Source organism: Rhinopithecus bieti, unplaced genomic scaffold (assembly GCF_001698545.2).
Source record: "Rhinopithecus bieti isolate Rb0 unplaced genomic scaffold, ASM169854v2 scaffold_4101, whole genome shotgun sequence".
NCBI lineage: Eukaryota > Metazoa > Chordata > Mammalia > Primates > Cercopithecidae > Rhinopithecus > Rhinopithecus bieti.
Window position 1 is genome coordinate 673,332 of NW_016804458.1, and position 6,099 is coordinate 679,430.

General features: G+C 37.6%; 1 long non-coding RNA gene across 2 annotated transcripts in view; it reads right to left on the bottom strand.

Moving 5' to 3' along the window:
• Positions 1-1,367: 1,367 nt before the first annotated feature.
• LOC108527261 (uncharacterized) overlaps positions 1,368-6,099 on the bottom strand; it is a 74,820-nt gene continuing 70,088 nt past the window's right edge. For both annotated transcript variants that reach the window (XR_001884764.1, XR_001884763.1), the window contains one exon: positions 1,368-1,445. This is a non-coding gene — a long non-coding RNA (uncharacterized LOC108527261). The remainder of the gene's footprint in view (positions 1,446-6,099) is intronic.

Genomic DNA, 6,099 nt, shown 5'->3' on the forward strand with positions numbered 1-6,099 from the left:
CAAGCAAACTCACATAGTCTTTTCCTTTTCTTATTTTTTTTTTCAGATAGAAGAAATAAAAGCAAGTGTGTGTGTTTAGGAAAAAAACAGAGGGAAAAAAATATAATTTAGAGGAGAAAGGAGAGAACTAACGGAAAAAATGTTTGTTGAGAAGGAGAAAATGGCTGGGATCTGTCTCTACTATTCATTTTTTTAGAGCTCCTCTTAGCCTGAGGCCTCAGTCAAACTCTAAAATAAATCTTTCCAGATTTTTTAAAACAGATATTGTAGTAGAATCAGTAAACTTAATAATGAAGAAGAAGAGATTCTACCAAATCTAGATTTCTAGAAGACTTGTAGATCCTTTAAGATGAATGGATCAGAAAAAGAGAAATTGCTTTTAAGTAAAGGAGAAAGAATCAAGCAGACAGGAAAAAAGAAATGAGATGAATTTCACTTTCTGAATGAGTAGTCTCAATTTGGTAAGACACCTAGAGAGAGATGTTCTTGTGGCTGTTGAAACTGTTGAGAAAAATTTAGCAAAATGCAAAGACAGAGATGAAGTAAGTCTACAAGCGAGTTGTTTCTTAAAGATTATATTTTTCATAAACAGTTTGCTTACTATGAATAGTTCCTGCTGGCACCACCATCACTGACTTTTCCTAAGAACATGCAGTAGTTATCAAAATAAAGTCATTAAGCTGAAAAACAGTGGTTTAATAAATGGAAAGGTGGTCAAGAAGAATTTCCAGGAAAAGGGATGGGGAGACAAAAATGGCTATTCAGTCTCAGCATCTTCAAGATGTTTAACTACGGACTTAGGATGGCATATGAGATAAAGGTATCAACACTGGGATTAAAGAGCTGGGGTGAAGAAACACAAATCATCTTACTATCAAATCGCATAGTATTCCTGGAAATTAGAAAATCTACGAAAACTAGTCCCATTGTGTGATGGCAGGAGAATCTTGGCATAATGAAGCTAAGAGACTGGAGTCACAATAAATGTATTTTGAATTGGTTCAGCCTGTCGCAATGAGTTAATACCAAAAGAAGGACTGGCATCCAGGACTCCTGGCTCCTAGCCAGGAATCTACCCACAAAACTATATTTCCCATGTTTTTATTTTTTATCTTGAGTTTATTCTCAATGTCTCTTGCGTGCGCCCTCTCCCTCTTTTCTCCTCCCCCTCCTGTTTTCTCTCACATTCCATAGATGACCCTTGTCCATGTCCTCCATAAATCACTCTATAATGGTGCCCCTTTGCTGGTCTCTTCTTTAAGTACTCAAAGAAAGAATATGGCAGAGAACCAGGTCTAAACGTTAAGGGAGATAATTGAAGGTCATTCAGCTGAAAATAAATCATATTTATCCATGGCTTTCCTTACCAGAGCATCTGGATTCCGTTAGCCAGCATGGTGTCCTCTGGTTCTGACTGTGGTGGCCGACAGTAACCACATTTCTTGCTAAAAAAGAAAAAAAGTGCCTTTACATCTGTTCCCGAGATGTTTTAAACTCTTCCGTGTACAAAACTGTGCTCTGAAGTTACATCAACACAGACTAAAATTTTACCGTGTTAGGTACTGGTGACTTTGAGTGTGATCCTGGGCATCCTGTCTGTTACTTTCTTTTTCTATCAAAATCAATCATAGAATTAGATTAGGAAAGCTAAAGTCAACTAGTTTATCTTACTAACTCCTGCCAGAACTTCACACTTCTAAGCGGGTTTGGATTTATTCTATTGTAAATGTATTTTCTGTTCTTATCTCTATGGATGGATTAAGCTATCAGAGATAGGCAGGTAATCTTTTTTATTTTTATTTGTGTGTGTGTGTGTGTGTGTGTGTGTGTGTGTGTTACATTAGCAATAGGAACTCAATATCTAGGTAATCCATAATCTCTCTCAGCCTGCCTGTTAATAAATGCTCCTCTATTATTACCTATTAGCCATCTTTCAAGAAAAGTATTGATTAAAAGGACAAGACAAGAAAAAGAAAAAAAATGAGAAATAAACATTTCTTACCACAGACTAATTTATGAAAAACTCAAAGTGCATAAATGTTGGGAAAACAGAATTCTGAAGTAATCAGAATCAACAGTAGATTAATTTTGACCTTATCTTAAGATGAATGATATTGCAACTATTTTATTTATTTATTGTATACTTTAAGTTCATATGCACAACGTGCAGGTTTGTTACATATGTATACATGTGCCATGTTGGTGTGCTGCACCCATTAACTCGTCATTTACATTAGGTATCTCTCCTAATGCTATCCCTCCCCGCTTCCCCCACCCCAAGACAGGCCCCAGCATGTGATGTTCCCCATCCTGTGTCCAGGTGTTCTCATTGTTCAATTCCTACCACGCGGTGTTTGGTTTTCTGTCCTTGTGATAATTTGCTCAGAATGATGGTTTCCAGCTTCATCCATGTCCCTACAAAGGACATGAACTCATCCTTTTTTATGGCTGCATAGTATTCCATGCTGTATATGTGCCACATTTTCTTAATCCAGTCTATCATTGATGGACATTTGGGTTGGTTCCAAGTCTTTGCTATTGTGAATAGTGCCACAATAAACATATGTGTGCATGTATCTTTATAGCAGCATGATTTATATTCCTTTGGGTGTATACCCAGTAATGGGATGGCTGGGTCAAATGGTATTTCTAGTTCTAGATCCTTGAGCAATCGCCACACTGTCTTCCACAGTGTTTGAACTAGTTTACAGTCCCACCAACGGTGTAAAAGTGTTCCTATTTCTCCACATCCTCTACAGCACCTGTGGTTTCCTGACTTTTTAATGATCGCCATTCTAACTGGTATGAGATGGTATCTCATTGCTGTTTTGATTTGCATTTCTCTGATGGCCACAGTGATGTTGAGCATTTTTTCATGTGTCTGTTGGCTGCATAAATGTCTTCTTTTGAGAAGTGCCTGTTCATATCCTTTGCCCACTTTTTGATGGGGTTGATTTTTTCTTGTAAAGCTTAAGTTGTTTGTAGATTCTGGATATTAGCTCTTTGTCAGATGGGTAGATTGTCATGGGCAAGTACTTCATGACTAAAACACCAAAAGCAATGGCAACAAAAGCCAAAATTGACAAATGGGATCTAATTGAGCTAAAGAGCTTCTGCACAGCAAAAGAAACTACCATCAGAGTGAACAGGCAACCTATAGAATGGGAGAAAATTGATGTTGCAACTATTAATAGTAATAGCTGAAATGTATCGAGTGCTTTCTATGTACTATGCCTAACGCTTTAGGTCCATTATCCCATTTATTCTTCACAACAAATCTATGAGGTAAATAATATTCTTATGCCCATTTTATAGAAAATAAAATTGAGGCTTATAATGATATATTTGTGGGGTTCCAATAGGAAATAGATGGCTTCCTAAAAGTAGGTTAATTAAAGGAAAGTTTATTAAAATGACTATTTACTAAAATGTAGGCAGGGTGTAACTAAATCATAAGGAATAGTGCAGTACCTTTTTATAAGCACTGTTCATTCTATAGCCTGCTGTCAACAAATATATGATAGTACCAATGCTTATAAAAGGGTGCTTCATTATGCCTTCTTATTTTGTTGAGGCCATTGTCATCCCCAAACCTGGAAGTAGGAAAGGAATAATTACTGGGAGCCAGAAAGAGAGCTAAGTCAGGAGGGCACCTTGGCAGGATCCCTCTTTGTAGATGGATGCAGGCAGCCTACAGAAAATGGAAGGAAAGAGTGGAGAAATAAGCATCTCCATTTTCATTCTCTTCCCATGCTCCAATTTCCTACTGAGGCTTCCTATTAGCTAAAATCTACCAGAAGTCCCAGATCAAGGCAGCATGTGGATAAAATGCACAGAGGTCAGACTACTGGGACAGAGAGCAAGGTGGAGAGAGTGGAGAATGGATCTAGATGGTTACAATCACTTTGCAAGGTCACAGTGATGGATTGGGTCACTAACTGGATCAAAGTCGCTAAGTAATGGGGCAAAAGTTCAAATTCATGGTTGTCTGACTTTAGAGCCTAGGCTTTTAATCACTATGCCCTACTGCTAGGGCCTTCAAATGGCAAAAAGAAGGGAGATCATTCCAGGGAGCATAAAGATTATGAGAGGTAGAGAGGCAGGAGTGTGCAAGGCAATGACATTTACTAGATGTGCAACTTTCAACAAAGACTTCTCTGAATCTATTTTCTCATCTATACAATGCGTCTGCATCACAAGATGTGGTCTTTTTCTCTCAATGAAGCTAATATAGTCAATTTCATTATAACTATTCTGACACAGCCTTGAATAGAAATGAGCTACCCAACCTCATGCTCAGAGACAGGATCTCTGCTCTGTCAAAGCTTAGTACATATAGTGAAAAACTGTGTACTCTGTAAGCTACACATTATTAACCCAGGGTCAGAAAGAAAGTGGCCATGAAAATTTCCAGTATTTTCTCTTACTCTTTTTACTTCACATAATAGAGGTACCCACTCATTTCTCCAAACACTACTTAAGAAAATCTGTTTCCATAGCAATAGAAAAATTAAGAAACCTGATTTGATTACTAAAGTTTCTTCATTCTGTAAAAGGAGTCACTTTAACATAAAGATCAATAGCAGTAACTTTACAGAGGATTATTTCTGCTGACAACAAATGTGTATGATAGTAGCAGTGCTTATAAAAGTACATATGGTTCCAAGTCCCTGTTGGATCTAAAGAGATGTCTTATAGCAGCTTACAAAATTTTCAGGAATTTCCTGTGCCAAAACAAAGGTGATAAAAGGACTGCAAATTGAAGAGAAAGCCAAGAGAGCAGGGGTCAAATAGAAAATGCAGATCAGGAGAAGTTTGGATAGAAGTCCAAGGTTGTAGCAGGGAGCTTTGGTTTCATTGACATATGATGCGACAGAGCATCAGACTGAGTGAAAAACCAAATTGCCAACGTTTCAATACAAGGACAGGAAGATATCATCTAGTTTGTTTCCTGGAAATTGGAATAAAAAGAAAGAGAAATGGAAAACATGGAAAAATAAGAGATTTAAAAGATCTATTCAGAAGATCCAACATCCAACAAATAATAGATTTGGGAAGAGAGAATAGAATAAACAGAAAAATAATCAGACCGATAAAACAATAGTTTGCCCATACCAAAGAACAAATACAAAATGGATGGTTCTATAAATGCAAAGTAATATAAATGAACAAAGACCCAAACTTAGGAAAATCATTATAAAATTTAAAACATAAAAAATAAAAGCTGATCATAAAAGTCTCCAGAGAGAAATGCAGACATCTTGTCAGTAAAACTATATAGTACTAGAGAACAAGCTCTTTGAGTTCAAGGATCAAATTTTTAAATCTAGAATCTCATAGCTAGCCAAATTATTTATCTGTATGAGGAGCAGAATAAATATATTTTAAGAAACGAAAAGACTCCAAAATTAGATCTCACATTCACCCTTTCCTAGACCATCACTTACTGGAATAAACCAAGAAAGAGGAAGACATGGGATCCAACCACTTGTGTATCCAATGCAGGAAGACATAACACCTACCCTTGTGAGAGAGCAATGTAACTAGTCCAGCCAATTAGGCAAGAATTCCCTGGGGAAGGTCTCTGGTCAAAGAGGGGGATGGTGGGTAGTAAGAAGCATTGATTGACAGCTGTTTTTGTTTGTTTGTTTGTTTGTTTGTTTTTTAAAAGGGGTGAGGAAAATTAAATAGAATAAATATTAAAATGTAAGTCTCAGAAAACTAAGACTATGAACTAGGACTAAGACTACGAACAATATAAAACACATACATACAAAGCAAATAAGAAACTTCAAAATAAATGTTAAATGAGAACTATATAAGAAAGGCATAATCCAAATAGAAATGCAACCAAGGCCGGGGGCAGTGGCTCATGCCTGTAATCCCAGCACTTTGGGAGGTCAAGGGGGGCGGATCACGAGGTCAGGAGATTGAGACCACCGTGGCTAGTGTGGTGAAACCCCGTCTCTACTCCACATACAAAAAATTAGCCAGGTGTGGTGGCAGGCACTTGGAGTCCCAGCTCTTCAGGAGGCTGAGGCAGGAGAATGGCGTGAACCCGGGAGGCAGAGCTTGCAGTGAGCCAAGATCGCGCCACTG